The sequence below is a fragment of the Spea bombifrons genome, chromosome 1 (assembly GCF_027358695.1).
Source record: "Spea bombifrons isolate aSpeBom1 chromosome 1, aSpeBom1.2.pri, whole genome shotgun sequence".
Classification (NCBI taxonomy): domain Eukaryota; kingdom Metazoa; phylum Chordata; class Amphibia; order Anura; family Pelobatidae; genus Spea; species Spea bombifrons.
This window is the reverse complement of record NC_071087.1, coordinates 101,027,840-101,044,585: the sequence shown is the minus strand read 5'-3', so window position 1 is coordinate 101,044,585 and position 16,746 is coordinate 101,027,840. Positions and strand designations below refer to the sequence as shown.

Below are 16,746 nucleotides of genomic sequence, written 5' to 3'. Positions count from 1 at the left end.
AAGGATCAGGTGAAAGTAAGGCGGTAATAATGTGATTTGTGTGATTTGTGCGATAGAGTGAGTGTTTGTTTACATGAATGTGTATGTTGCATATGTATGTGTGTGTGTTTGTATTGGCATGAGTGTGTTTATGTTAGAATGAATGTGTATGTGTGTGCATGAACCTGTAAATGTAAGTGTATGTTAGCATGAGTTTGTATGTGTGTGTAAGCTTATTAGAGTGAGGGTGTAAATGTGTGTGTGCTAGTACATATTTTTGCGTATGGTAGTAGGGAGTTCAAGAGGCCAGGGCCAGAAGGTGCCAACCTTCACCTGATGGCATGTGGCTAAAGCGGGGGCTGAAGGCAAGACTTTAGAACACTTGCATACGCATTTTGACCTTGAAAAAGAGAGGGACATCGGAGTAGAAAAAAGGAACAGAGGGATTGGGTTCTAAGGCACTTAGGTGGTATGTAATTGTATAAATGCACCGTGCCACTAATATTTCAAGCAAATAAGATACAGGCCCACAATACACTATGGTTAGAGTAGGATGTGAACCATGGCTCAGATAAAATCATGCACAGCCACACTTGTATATAAACTAAAGCTTGTAAATGTATAGTGTATGAGGTGCGTGCTCTAACAAAGTGCCACCTTATATATTATATTTAGCCCTTTATGCCAATAATAAAACTACAGGGCCGGACTGGCGATGAGCGAGGGCCCTGGCACTTTAGGGCCAGCGGCTGCCTGATGGTGTAAGCGCGGCTGATGGCTGGATCCGCGCAGCTGCGCATTATTATGGTCATGTACCGTGCAGATGCACATTATTATGGTCATGTACCGTGCAGATGCACATATCTAGCCACTGTCCGCGAGCGAGTGTGTGCCGCTGTCGGCACAGCTGCCCGCCGGGCATTTGCACAGTTTCCCAGAGAGCACATTTCATACTTGCTATACAGAAACCTTTATAGGCCAAAGTAACCAAAGCAGGCTTTATTCTCATGGCACCGCACTAATAATCAGCGCATGCATTCTTATGCCTATATACTCAGGAATATACATGAGTAATCAGTGCTGCTCGCGTCTGCCCTCCTTCAGGGAGCACTGCATGTCTTGCCAATAAACGTTTCCTACAGGAAGCGCGAGGGGGAGCGCAAGACGCAAAGGAAGCCTGCAAGCCCCTCCCCCTTCATCACATATATGTGAAGCCCCCTGCAAGAGCAGATAGGGATTTGGAGCTGAGACCCCCCGGCAGATGTCTGTGCTTCTCCCCCTTCAGTGTGTCTGTCTCTGCCCGGATTCCTGCTTTGTAACAGACCCAGCCGAGGGTGCTGGGATCAAACACAGCCAAAGAGCAACAATAAATAAAAAAACAACAACTCAATAGCTGTCGGGGCCAGAGATAAAATAAAGGCAGACAATAGGGCGGACAGACAGCTCGACAGCCCGGTTCCTTTGTTGTTCCGAGGTTGGGGTGGGGTGGCCACGGGAGACGTCACTTCGCGAAGAAAACTTCTTGCACCTATTAAGCAACCGGTGCCCCGAGTAAGAGGCGGCAGGAGCTCTGCGGCTGGCCTGTGACTGCCATGGAAAGCGCAGCCCACGGGAAACTCGGCTCACTACTGCACGTGTAACCCTACACTTCAACCACGGTGAGTGGACCCGCGGCTTTCCTCGGCTCGGGTGGGGAAGAGGGGCACGGGGTAAACTTCCGTAACCCTTTCACTGCTCGGTCCTTTTAGCTCCTCCTATGCCTGTGCTCCTTTATTAACCCCAAGAAGTCACTGTTTGAATGAACTTTAATATCAAGCCCCGCTTCTGTGCCCTTTATGATGGATTCCTTTTGTGGGTGTCACTGTGTATCCCGTTTGGTATGTAGGGGTTAATGCAGCTGCTCTCACACTGACTCATATGTATTAACAGGAACGGTGAATCAAGAGAGATTTCCGGCACCTTCATAGCGCTGACAGCCTCTGTGGAGCTGTTCAGTGGGGTTGGAGGTCCTATTGTTATATTTGATTTATATAAAAGGTACACAGCGCTTCTTCCAATACATACATACAAAGGGTGCGACAAAACTAGAACTGACAAACCGGTACACTAGGTAAAGACGGCCCTGCTTGCGCTCTGTAGGGAATAGGCTACTAGCTGAAAGATTGTACAATTCTCTGAAGTAGTATGTTTTGAGATTTTTTTTTAATATTGAGGGGGAGGCTGAAAGCAGGAGGTTAGGTGGAAGTGGATTGTAAGCTTGCCAGCAGGGCTCTCTCCACCTAATGTATCGGTTTGTCTTAGTCTGTCAATTCTTGTCTTGTCATACCCCTCGAATATATGTATTGTATTAAGCGCTGCGTAAATTGTTGGCGCTATATACATAAAAGATACTAATGATAAGTAGGTTCCAGAGTTATGGTGTAGCACTAGTGAAGTCTGGCTAGTGTGGAAAGGAATAGGTGATAGGTGAATCATAATGACCTTCAGAGACAGAGGATGTGGGGGGATGTGTACAAAGATCTCAGGTAATTACCTATTACACGAATGGCAACTTGAACTTACATGGTATAAGCATATGGCCATCTTGATAATTCGATAAGAACTGTGGGCTGGATGGTTCTTATCTGCCATTAAATTCCACGTGGCTATGTTGATAAGATGTCACCAGAATGACTTTTATGCATGACCACAGAGTCAGATGAATGCAGTGAACATGCAATCTGTGTCGGGATATCTGCGAGGAGTAGTCTTTTGTGCTTTGATCTTTTGTTTTGATTATGTCTTGTTTTTTTTTCTATCTTCTTGGTCTTCTGAAATGCATATATTATAAAGCTATGTGTAGGGCCCTTCAAAGGATGTCATATTACTAGATCAGTGGAGAGGGAATAGAAATGTATCTTATTGGCTACGGCATTGTAGCAAAGCCTGAAAAAACGGTTAAACAGAACTAAAATGTTAATACATAAAACACCACGTACGTCTACATGCTAGCCTTTCAAGGTGTTTCCAAATGTTGGCTCCGTTCTTGTTATTTTGGCAACACTCCCATTGTCCTTTTTTCCACAGTCCCGTCCTATTTGGCAATATCTAGTAATACATCCTCTGCTATTAATTGCTCAGATTACATAACTACACAGTGCTCGGAACAAAATTAAGTCTTTGCAGGAAAGTAAAAATAAATCATAATATTTTCTTTACAGATGTTTATTTTGATATAATGTTAACAACAAATTCCGAACATCAAATGTCCTGGATGACACACCGACAGTCCATTGTCTTGAAACTACCATTGACAGATTAATGTTTAGAGATGAGTCAGTTTTATTATTATGGAAGAAGTGAGTTCTGTTTACTAACTATACTTACACACTATACATAAATTGATACATTTTATCATATTCTGCTGGTGGCCAAAAACGTTTCCCCAAAGTGTTTGACTTTTCTTTCTTTTATATTCTCTACTCTGGATTTGATCGCTTTGTCATTTTAAAAGTGTGAGTTTTCAGTGAAGTATATTCTAATGTGAAAGCACGGCATCCAACCCCGGCCACTAGAATGTGTACAGATCTAGTCTTCTTGAAAATAACATATTTTTTAAGGTATCACTATAATGTATAATAACATAACCCAAACTCACCCCTAATATTGATACAGAACTAGTGAATATCGTGTTTCATAGAATTGCACAGGAACCAAGTGCTGCTGGCCCTACAAATAAACAAGGAGACAAAAAAGCAAGATGTGGAACTGACATGGTTTATCACAATTACGATATGTGTGCATCAGTCCAGTTTATGATGGCTCATGACAGTTCAACAACATTGAGACATTTTATTTTATACGAATATTAACAAAAAAAATGAATTTTGCCCCCCCCATGTTTGCAGAAGTGTGCTTGCATGACCTTATATGGAGCTGCCGTGTTCCATATTAGTATACTGTATGTTGCGTATACATTGCAGTTCTTCCGGTTTGTTCTTCAAAATTGAACACAGCAGTGATTGGGAAATCCTCAATTCTGACTGTTGCAAGTAAAATCTTCATTTAGGGCTGTCTTTTTCTTTGAAGTATATTAAACTTGAATTGGCAGCAAAGGCCGTAATGAACAAGGGGGTGAATCTAGAAGAAATCTCAGTATCTATCGGTCAGCTACTGTATCTCCTGGTTACCGATTGGCTTTACAATTGAATAAAATATATTGTTAGGTTTAAAATGAATTAATTTCATAGGAAATTTGTATTTTGTGATTGAAATAGATCCATTGTCAAGTTAGCCGGGTTTTCTTTCCCCCTGCTAATTTGTACACCTGGTCTCCCTCTGTGAGCGGTTCCCAATCTGGTTAATAATAGGTTCTCTTATTATTGCTCTTGCGTTTTGACCAGTATAAGAAAAGCAGACTGAAAGTGTTAGAAATCCCCCTAGACTATTTATTTTCTGATAATTGTAGGTTTGCAGTAGACTAGTAACCCTCTAAATTTACTGCATAACTGGGCTGAAATCTGAGGTTCTAAATGAGTGAATTGGGGGAGTAGGTCAGTAACACCCACCATTATGTTGTGATATATTTTGTTATTGTGCCATTTTATTTCACCTTTACATGTGAATGAACACTTCTTACAAAAAAAAAGAAGTGTAGTATAAGCCCATTTTACTACTTTATGTAATGCTTTCAGGGATCCAAACAGATGTTGTAATTTTGAACTTATCAAACCAGATGGTCTAGAACGCAATCAGTGGCTCCCTGGCTTCCACGAATGGTGTCCTGTTACACGGTGTAAAAGCTTTCTTCAGTTAATTATAAAAGTATATACAAAGAAAACATTCAGCAGCAGCGGGTCAAGGGATGGATTTACCAGAATATGTAGCCCTTAATACCAGGAATAATACAAATAATCTTGTATTAAAATAATATTTAAAGAAACACAATCATTAAAAACTGTATTGCATAGCTAAAATATTTTGAAAGCAAGAAACATAAGGACAGGATTGGCCATCTGGCACACTGGTGAAATACCCGGTGGGCCGCTGGCCAACAGAGCTCCATACTCACCAATTGGATATGCCTGGCCGCACGCTACATGGGTATAAAAATGTAACGTGTGGTAATTCTTAGGGCTTACCGTTGGCCACAGTTGAGATGTGTTCTGTGTTGCCGCCTCACTAATATAAATGAACCATTTCTTACCGAAAAACAGTTGGCTGGATGGCTGATCCCTGACTGGTAATGATTGCCCCTGTAATGGCCATAACATCTGCTGCTGTTCTTGCCTGTTGTCGTATCCGGAATTATAGAGGAGATACTATTTGCCATTTTTCTAAAAAAAAAAAAAAAAAAAAAATTCACTCCTGCACCTAATTCTTAATGTGTAAAATGTAAACAGACATGTAAAAATTGGCAATGTGGGATAAACAGGCTAAATGTATTTCTAAAAGCTTGGAAAATGTATTCAAACCCTTTTAATGTCAGCGTTGGACAAAGCACTGTTATTTCCACTGATGATTCAGTGTTTTCCCTCAACATATGTCAGAAGATGTGCTGGTGATTTATCTGTGTTATGGAGCTGTAATTAATGTTATTACTTGTGCTCTGGAGCATCATGTACAACCTGTCAAACTGTCTGTGAATTTATACCTTTCCTAACCGGCAGAGGATAACTATATGGGAGTAGGCTTATTACATGGACTCTAATTTCTGTGAAAGACAGACTATCCTAACCAGGTAAAGACATCATGCATGATGACTGTGTAGAACATTGGGACAACCCCTCTACCCCCCCCCCAAAAAAAAAAAAACAGTTTCATGGTAAACAAAAAAAAAAAAACAACAACCCAGTTCCAGTGCAAAATAATTGCGCTCTATATACCATATGTGAACATTGTTTACTGTAATATGAACACTGGAACTAACCTAAATCTCTGAATCTCTAGATATCTAGCATGGAATTCAACAGTAGACATTTTTTGTGTAGTGGATCTTACGTCCTATACTTTCCTTCAGAGTGATCAAATATTTAGTTCTGTAAATTGTGTGTGTGTGTTAGGCAGGTGTATTTCAGCCATTTATATGTTCCCACTGTTAACTAAGCCCAATCATCTAGACAAACTGACTCCATAGAATAGTAAACATAGAATGGTTCAGTCATAATCGCCCAGCTGGACACTCTAACAAATGAAAGCCTGTGAAGGAACGGGCTTCATTATCACTGCCATAAAGAATCAGCTCGGTATGTTTGAGCAGGGAAAGTCACTCAAAATATCACATGACTGATAATTGCAGCTTCCAGGTCTGCAGATGAAGGTAGTTTTATTGGAAGAAAATGGAGAGAAAAAAACATGTTTTTGTCAATGCTATCCTGTGTTACTATATACAGCATTGTGTTCCAAGGAGAAAAAAAAAAACAAAAAAAAAAAAATATATATATATATATATATATATATATATATATATATATATGTGTATATATATATGTATTCTCTACGTTTAAGGTTTGTGCTGGGTCTTGCTATATTTGAGGGAATAGCTTAGAGACAGCCCCACTAAAGAAGACTGCATATTAAAATAGACTGTAAATTTTTTAATAAACCTTCTTCAGAATCGGGGAAAAAAATACACTTTCCATCGCAGGCAATGTTATCTGCCTTCCTTAGTGATCCGATGATTCTTGTCACTGGCCGGTTGTCGCGGATTGCCTGCGGAATCTCCCCAAACATTTGCAAGGACCCCTCAGCATATGCATTAAAGTTCATACGATGGCTGGAGTGTCTCTCTTTAATGGAAAACCAATAGGCAACAACGTGTTTCTACCAAGCTGAGGAGAAAAAAGATAAAAAACGCTTTTATATATAGGTCATGTTTTCCAGATCAATTGTAACCTCCTAATAAAACAATTATTTTTTTGTGTTGCAAAACGCTAAATCAACAAAATCACAATTTTTTCCCTACAGATAAAATCAGTACCTTTTTTAGTAGGTTAAGCAGGCAATGTTTTGACAGCAGCATTCGTTTCCTGGTGTGTATGTGCTGGAACGCTCTGGTATTCTTTGACTAGAAGGTCACTCACGTAACAAAGGGGTCTATAGCTTTGAATCCTAATACCGGACCATAATTTTCCTACGAGAACTGAAGGAACTGCATTTTCTGACACACTGGAATAAATGACACCACAAATTGTACGTAGGAAATATTCTGATAATTATACCCTAATAAGCACTTCTCCTAAGTTTCCTTAGGGTCGTTTCCTCTGCGCCCAAGTCCCTACCTTACTGGTTGCACGCGTACCAGGTTAGCATGTTACACGTAAGCTTGCCATGTGGTTGATGCAGGCCCATACACTTATAATATAGAGTCCCATACTTTATATCATTTCGTTCTGGGGCAAAAAAAAATCTTAAAGTTCTGAGTTTAGATCATTCTTTTGTTTTTTTGTTTGAACAAGTTCCTAATTCTACTGTATTGCCTGATTCTGTGATTTCTAACAGATGTTTGGTTTTGGCCCATCGGCCAAGCTTTTTAACTGTTCAGCATCCATTGTAATATACAGAACGCCGCAAAACATGTCACATGTTTACAGTTTAAGGCATACATTTTTGTTTCAAAAAATGCATAGCTGCTATGAGCAATTTCCTATAGAATTATAGGAAGTTACTCTGTAACACGATAGCTGTTAAACTAGCTTTTGGTAGCAAGTATGTTTTGGCAGCTTTAAGAAGTTATGGTGAAGGAACATTCTGTATTCCGCTACATGTACACTGGTATAGAATTACAACAAAAACTTCAAGAAAATCACACAATAGAAAGGTCTTCTGCTTTTTTCTGTCGCTTAATGTTTTGGATCTGGTGTGGCTCTAGTTATCTAATTCCCTGAAAGTAGTTTTATTATGTTTTTTTTTAAATTCTCAGTAGGGTACCAAGCCCTGCACGGGACTGTTGTTTTAATCCCGATCCCGCTGAATTTCTGACCATTACTGGCCGCTCCCGCAAGGTGTGTGTTCCACCAACATATGTGTCCAATCCCGGCCGCTCCCTTACCTGATCTGCAGATTTCCCACGCACTCCCGCAAGGCTGCCTTCGCGTTGCTCGCACACAGCGTGTCTTCTTTTGTTCCGCCCAGGGACCCAGCGGAGTCACGTGAATTTACGTCACTTCATGTGACTCTGTTGGGTTCCTGAGCGAAACAAGAGAAGAGACGATGTGTGGGAGCGCGAAGCCAGCCTTGCAGGATTCCTGGGACCCGCAGGTACTGTGTCTGACTGCCCGTAACACCCGAAAAACCGCCCCCACTCGCAAGTTTTTTGACCGCGGGACCCGCGTCCCAATGCAGTCCTCTAGTACCAAGCAATGCATGCTAAGTGGGCTTTTGTTAACTGAAGCAGGATGATGATCCGTATGATTTTTACGTAGTACAACCGGTGTTTGCTACTGTTATATATCAACTTTTCATGCCGGACGTCAAATTCCAAGGTGCAGTATAAGACGAGCCGTACATAAAGCCAGGCTATTGTTGCAAATGCAGACATGTTTTTTTGTTTTTGTAACAATACCCGCCTTGTGTAAAGACATAATTTGCTGCATAAATATTTAGATCATTGTGTCACACTACATCACGTATGTTGCAATCAGTGTCGTGTTGCAATTGCCATATTTCTGGTACCTAGGAACTAGCTTCTCAAATAGCAGAGGATCATGGGTAAGTGACTCACACGAAACATAACAATAACCCAATACTGACCCAATACAGGGTTGCCATGGTCTAAACTGTTATACAAGGCATATTTATGGAATATGCCTGATGTATGGATTTGTATCACTGCTGGTTATCTAATGACCACACAAACCATTTCACTGCGTGTAGTTTTGTTATAACATGTTTCTTAAGGTGCTTGTTCTACTTGATGTTTGGGTTTTACTGATGTCACTATTGCAGTGTAAAGAGTGTACCAACTATGAGCTTTAGAAATTAAAGAAGCTTTGCGATGGCTTGAAATGCCATTTTTGCATCGTTCGACTGCTACAATGAAAGATTGGAAGTAAATACTTTAACTCGCCCTTCTCGGAATCTCACAGAGCATACATCCATTATGGAAAGATGGGAATACTTAAAAAGATGAAAACCTAAGTTGTTCCTGGGTAGACTAGTGATAGTTTGCATTTTAACCACATTGCAGATTTCTCACTCATGGCTCTGTTCCTCCATGAGCTAACTCTTTCCACAAGGCCTTCTGCAGCGGTGTTCCATTTCTGTAACATAATCAATGTTCTCCCTACAGCCAGGATTAACCGAAAACGCTTGGACCACTTGCCAAATGCTCAAAGCCTATTACACTGGGCAGTTCTCTCAGTACCCACTGTACATATTTGTGGGAAGTGGGGTTTTCAACAGTGTTATGGAAAATGTTGGTGCTTATGTTATTGATTAGTTAAACTCATAACAGGATTCAGATTTTAGGATATAAACCACAGCGTTCCCTTGATTTTGTTATAGTTCTATAACATAGAAGTTGAGAAAAATGTTAGAAACCAATTCATTTTAGAAGACGGTTAATGTATGTCCGTAGCTAAATAGGTTGGGTCAACGGGTTAAGAATGTATTTTCTCCACAATGGTCTTAATAGGTAATGATTTTTAGTGTCAAGAGACTTGCGTTTGACTAACACAAATTAAATTCAATTTGTCAGATTGGCTGTGGGTAACTTAAGTGCCATGTATGTCACTTCTGAGGTTTGTGGTTCTAAATTCTACAGAACATTTGGTCGGCATGTCTGTAGTGTTAAAGTATGAGGTCCCCACTGGATCTTAGGTGGCTTTCAAAATTGACCAGGTTTATTACTAACTCGTTGGCCATTGCTAAGAATTTAATTTAGGACTTGTGTATAATGATTGATGCCAAGCTTTGGGGAATTCAACAGCAACAATACCTACAGTAAAAATGAAACAACGGCTTGTTAAGCTGAATATGATCTTTCTAACCCGAACAATCAGTGATATACTCTGGTTGTCTCTCTGCTCCCAATCATTAAAACAGTACACATGCACAGATTAGACAATGCCTGGGCTGATCTTGGGCTTTTAAAGATGCATTTTGTAATAAGTGTATATCAGACACATTTCAACTTATCCATGAGTACTACTGCTGCCAGAGAAACCTTGTGTGGTCTTAATTATCTAAATGCTATAATATTCATAAGAGCATAGCTTTTTATAGAACTGGACAGCAATTTTTCTTCAATTTGCAGTTTTCATGGGGAGTAATTTTCTATCGTGTTGTTCTCTAATGAATTCACCAACCTTTTCGATGGAATGGCCATGATGTGAACTCAGAAGATGATCCCTACTGCAGCATTCACTTGATCTAAAATGTGTGCGCCTGCCCCAATACCGCTATTGTTTGTGCCCCTAGAATGGTGGTTTATGTTGCTTTTTTGTATTTTACATGTTTGTTTCTAGTATTGATTGTACACACATTCTATCCCAGTGTATTACTTGTATAAGATGCTGGGGTTTCTGCTCTATGTCGCAATTTGCCTAGTATGTAACACAAGTACTGTTCTTAAATAAACTCAATCAAATGTATGCCTCTGTACTTATCTCTTTGTGGATTGTGAGAATACTTTCCCTGTTCAGTTCCTGTGTCATTGTAGAACAAAAAAGTGTACTCGATCTCCCATATCCAACTAGCTGGATCTGTATGCACACACCCTGTAGCGTGCTTGGATAATGTGCTGTGACGTGCTAGTAAATAGAAAACGGCAGGAGAGGTAGTAATCTCTTGGAACTGATCTGTACAAAACAATTTCTTCCTGGATTTCCTCATCTAGCTTTTGGCAGTCAGCGCATTTCATATCTGGAAGCTTAGGTCCCTTTCTCTAATAGTAGGGGTATGTTTTCCCTGGACCATCATACCCCGCATCATACATCCTGGTTGAGGAAATGTGGTCTTGAGGGACTTGCACTAAAGGGTATAATTATAAAATGTAAGGTGTGTCATTTCATACAACCCACCTGCGTGCATTAACATCAACAGGCTGTGACTAAAATGAGGGCACACCTTTTACTGGGAAGTTGTGCCAGATAAGGATTGTACGTCTTTTGCCCATATGTGCGGTTCTGCTGATGTCTCTTGTGACGTATGGGATAGGTGATTGACATAAATCAAGTTGTCATGTGACACAAAAGCAGGTAAAGATGCCATAGAAACTGAAAATGCTTGTGTATTGTATTGCACAAGTGGAGCAGGTTTGAAAGCTCATCAGAATTGATCTCCGCTTTGAGGAAGTCGCATACGTGAGGTGAAACTTGTCTGCCAATACCGGATTAGTGACTAACCACTGTTATTTTTAAATAAAGGCTATTTCGTTGTACCTAGAACTATAATATAAGGTACTACATTTCTGTTAAAGTTTGTTTCGTTTACTTATCTTCTGAGGTGTAAGCTGCTGATCGTTTACTATCCCCTTAAAGACAATAGGCGGTCCCTAAGCCCATTGAAAACAATGCATTTTGAGACCGTTATGAATGGTATGAATTATTTACCCTTTATGAGGGTCATCCATCAACCTTTTAGGTAATTAAACTTTTTTCACTTTTTGTCACACTAAGCGCAATTTTTTTTTAAAAAATTGTATTCTGTACTGTTGAAAATAATTTGCGTTGCCGTTTTGTAAATCTGTTGGAAGAAATATGGTCTTGTAATAAAAACCTCTGGTTCTCATTACACTCTTCCAATCCAGTTATTGCAAAATCCCAGTTTCATGTAATTTCTGTAATGTGGAGAGCTGTTAATTTTGGAGGTGTAGGCTGGAGGCAGAATACAATAATACAATAAAACATATTGTTTGTGTTTTGGACTCTATTTTTTACATGCACTCCAGTTCATTTGAATTCATGGAAATTGGAGAACGCACTCTTTTTAAAATTAGACAATTAGATTTCTCTCTCCACTCCCCGTGTTTGAAATTCCATATGTAAAAGGGATTATTGCATCACTTTGACTCTTTTCTTCTTACAAAGCTTTGGTTCATAAATCATAATTACTGTGACTTTTTTTACTTTTTAAAATCCATTATTCCTTTCCCACAATTGTTGTTTTTTTGTAAGCACTGGGATATTGCTTTCAAGGATTATGACTCTTTATCCCACGAGTACCCAAGAGTATCTCCTAGCAGCGTATTTGTAATACTTTATCTTGCACATATGAGCATGGCTCATTGATCATCTTCCATTTTCTATGAATTATGAATACCCCAGCCTGCTTTCTATATTTGTATCAGCAGCCTTTTGTCTGGTAATGCAAATAAATTCAATATTGTATGGTATACTTGGCTTTTATCTTAGAGTGATTAATGCACTGGCTCGGCTGTCTTTGCAGGGTGATTCGAGTAAGTCAAGAGCTTGCATAAAAGGGACACTCCAGCCATCGCATGCACTTTAATCAACATGGTAGCTAAGTGATCTTTTAAAATGTAGCTGTTGTCGGACTTGCAAACGCATTGGGGGATTCTGCATTTACCCCTTTCCCCTGCTCAAAAGCTATGCTGGAGAAATTCTTGCAATGTGGTATACTTACTGGGCGTCAGCTCCAGCTCTGGTTTGGCAAATCCTCTGGAGGATCCCCCCCACACCTGGTGTGGGCATTCATGGGAAAATACTCCCACTGATTCCAAGGGGAGTTCTTCCCTGCCGCTGGGCGCTTCAAGCTGCCAATCAGTGGTGTGAATCATCGGACCACAGAGGAGGTGCTCTGCTGCAGCTTCTCCCTAAGGTAAGTATACTCAAGAATGCAGATTAATCACAAAGTAATTTTTCATGTTCATTCTACTTTGGTGACAGCCTGGGACATTAAACTGTCAACTAAATTACATTAATTACATCCTTTTTCAGAAATCAAGTTAAAATGTTACAAACTGGAACGTGGCATACTTATAAGACATTATTAAAACTATTGTTTTTATTAAAAACAAAAAAAAAAAACCAGTAACCGTGAAGTTAGGTGAAAAAGATAACTAAATATTATATTGTGACTCTCTAATTATGAATCTGTCCATTCATCCGAGAACCCTATTGTAGCCCATACTACATTATAGAAGGGATAAAATAAGTCTTAATTGCTTATAGTATATGACCTTATAATATATAGAACCACAAACTGTTTTTTGATCGGAAACAATATGTGCCTTGTTTGTTACATTTTATTGCAGAGTTTCTATACAATATATCTGTGCAGCATGAGTTTTTATTTGAAATATTTAACTTGCCCTTTTAGAGAGAGATCAGTTAGATCCCAGGCTCAAAAACCACAAAAGCTATTTTAGAGCAGGATGCAGATGCCCATTCCAGACACATTTCCTCAATGCAGTAGTGATGCCTATGGCCCATCCCATATTGTCCTCCTTTTTCTGTAGGTTTTTCTATTTATTGACCTTGAACCCTATACCTGCATTTAATTAAGGTTGTCGTGGATTGTTGTTTGAGTCCAAAGAAGATTTTTTTTTTCTTGCCATTTGTTTCAGTGTGGGTTTTTTATTTTGTCTTTTGGGTCAAATACCACAACAAGGATGTATGATAAGCTGAACTAGGTGAGCTCATGTCGTTTTGTTTTTTTCCCCTTAATCAAGAACTATGGAATGTTGTTAAAAAGTTGAATTATAGCATCAAACCCTGCATATATTTTATTCCAAAGCATTAACAACCTGCAGCCCATGAGCTGTTGCAAATGTGTTTCAATGTAATCCAATGTGTTTGGTAATCTAGCTAATGTGTATTCTTTCCAATAACACGATCTGAAATCACTTAATGTATTCAGGGACCTGCATTCCCATTGCTATGGTAGAAATGACCTCTTGGCTGATGTCAGTCAATATTGCTTGTCTGCGGCATGCATTAACCCACGGTAATCAGGGTGGGGACTTTTCTCATATATTGGTCAGCACACCAGTCTATCCTTTTTTTCGTTGCCATATTCTTTTAGAGTTATCATTCTGTTTTAGGATGAATTGGGGATTACATTTGTTGTTACTAACACATTTTTATGTAGCATTGAGAAAGACCAGTGTTGCTGTTTGTTTAAAATCCACAAGAGCAAAGTGCGTTGGGTAGCGCTCTCACTTTTACTGTATCTACATTACAGCTTTACCATATGCTCAAGAATGAGTCTTCTTTAGCTTATTCTTCAGAGAGCTATAACAGCTTGAAATTAGCAGAAAGACTTCAGCGTGACTCTTGGCCTCTCCTTTTTTTAGCAAGCTGTTCATTTGACAAACCCTGTTAATTTCCATTTTTGAATTTACATTGTCAGCATTGGTAGGAAAAACATGTTACAAGTATTAACCCTGTGATCCATGCAAGAATTAGCAGCACCGTCGTCGTTTACCTGTGTAGATGCAACCTGTAATTTAATGAGTCTATGTTCAGTAATTTAAAGGAATACAGCAAATTATCCCTTAAAAGAATTATTGGAACTAAAGAGCAATTCTAGTGAGACTAAAAGTGGAGTAATCAGTGGTAACTTTCCATTGGTTGCTGTAGTGATTGCACTTTTAATTGCTCCCTATACATAACTTATAAAGACAGTGTAGGACTCGGAAAGAACTAAGGTGCTACACCAAATAAGTTTTTTTCAATTTGCACAAAATCTTAATGTTTGTTCTTTAGACTGATTTACATTCCATTTTGTATACAGTGTAGACTAAACAGTGACCTTTTTTAAATGCAAATCGGTTACCATAAAAGTAGTCCTTTCCAAAAACACTAAATACTCTAGTTTATTGTATTAACAAATGAATACTAGTTATGGTCAAGCTACCTTTATAATGGGTGGCTACAAGCTTAGTCTACTGGTTTGATTTTGTTGGGGGCAAAATATAATTACCCTGATGTTACAATGCAAATGACTTAACCAACACCCAGGCAATACTCTATTATCCCTGTCTAGGCAGTTTTGGCCAGCACAATAACCTATAAGAGTTGGTGCTATGAGAAGTAGAGCTACATTACACAATGACCTATTTTCCATTCTATTTTCCATATTTCCATTAAGTGGATTGTTTGTGTCATTTCAGAGACATCTGAAATAAAGGCCATAGCTCATACCTTTTCCATGATGTTGATGCCCACATCTATTTTACAGGCTTCCATTACATGCCAATGTAGGGTTTAACCAGGTTCCGTTTCATGTATGTACAGTAGGATGTCCTGATCGATGGGTTTCATACCACTAAGGTAGTTATACTGGTTTGCTTCCTGTAGCCATGAAAATATGGTTTCTGCTCCATGGAAAAATGAATTATTGTTAGGTCTACAGTGACAGAAATAAAGTAATTAGCCTGGATACATAATAACTTTCCGGGCAAAACAAAAATCCAACATTTCACAATGGTAACTACCAAGCGTGTGTTTTTCGTTTGGCCATTGTTATACACCTCAAGTGGACTTTAATATACATATTGCTTCTTTTAATGAGTAAACACCATTACGTAGGTTTGCTTAGCTAACAGAACTATAACACATAGGACCAGGGGAAAAGTGAGTGACTCATCCAAATTAATACTATCTTCCTACAGGACAACAGATTGCGTAAGAAGTCTATCTCTGTGTACTGACATTTTCAGCACACTGTGTCCAAAGAAACAGGATACACTAAAGTAACCATCTGCTATGGGATCCAATGAAAATAAAGGGAAAAAGTAACTTGTATTATTATATGGAAAGTTTTCTCAGAAAATTTTGTCTAGTTGTAAAATGTATTGTCAATGTGTCATATGGACGAGACCTATTTAAGGTTTCTCTCCATGGTTATCAAAGCCACCGTGAACTCTTAATCAAATCAAATTAAGATTGTTACCCAAATACTTACTTTTTATGAACTTAAGTATACTTTGATTTTGCTTTAGTACACAGACACATCTGTCTATTAGTCTACAAGCTGATGTAAGACAGTAGGAGACAGTTTTTGCCAGGCAATCCCTGAAATGTGTTCCAAAGATAGAGTATCCAGAATTTTAAATTAAGAACAGATAGTATGTTAAACTTGGAACCTTTTCCTCATGAAAGATAATGACTAAACTTTTCTGAGAACATAGGTACTAGCATTTGCTTTTCCTAGACATAATACTCCTTTATATTAAACAAAAGTATTAAAGCTATCTATAGCTTGTATTTTCTGTTTTTTTTTCAATTATTTTAGAGATATGTGTCTACAATTCACTGTGTGTTCTGACACTTTTTATCAGAACCAGCATTAACTTTTTCCGCAATTTGCACTACAGTAGGTGGTCTGTATGATTTGACCACACGGCCAGCCTTCACCCCCATGTGCATCAATGAGCATTGGCCGCCCGTGACCCTGTCGCCGATTCGACGCTTTTGCTTCCTTGGAGCACTTTTGATAGGTACTGACCGCTGCAGAAGGGAAGCACCCCACAAGAGCTGCAGTTTTGGAGATGCTCTGACACAGTCCTCTAGCCATCACAATTTGGCGTTTGTCAAAGTCACTCAGATCCTTATTAGTTTTTCCTGCTTCTAACACATCAACTTTGAGAGCGAAATGAATAGCTGCTGCCTAATATATCCACTCCACTGACAGATGCCATGATAACAAGATTATCAGTGTTATTCACTTCACCTGCCAGTGGCCATAATGTATATAATACTCTCCCTTCGTATTATAACTGAGATTTACGTCAATTAATATGGAAAGTTGATAATCTAACACTTGTTGACATGAGTTTGGCATTTGCTGAAGCGATATCCTGGCAATCACATTTTTCTATTG

The 16,746-nt window shown here is 39.1% G+C and overlaps 1 protein-coding gene across 1 annotated transcript in view; it reads left to right on the top strand.

The window, feature by feature from the left end:
* The first annotated feature begins 1,183 nt into the window (after positions 1-1,183).
* Positions 1,184-16,746, top strand: part of CEMIP2 (cell migration inducing hyaluronidase 2) — a 40,772-nt gene continuing 25,209 nt past the window's right edge. Inside the window, exon 1 of the mRNA XM_053466632.1 lies at positions 1,184-1,637. The gene's annotated coding sequence lies outside the window, so the exon portion shown is untranslated. The remainder of the gene's footprint in view (positions 1,638-16,746) is intronic.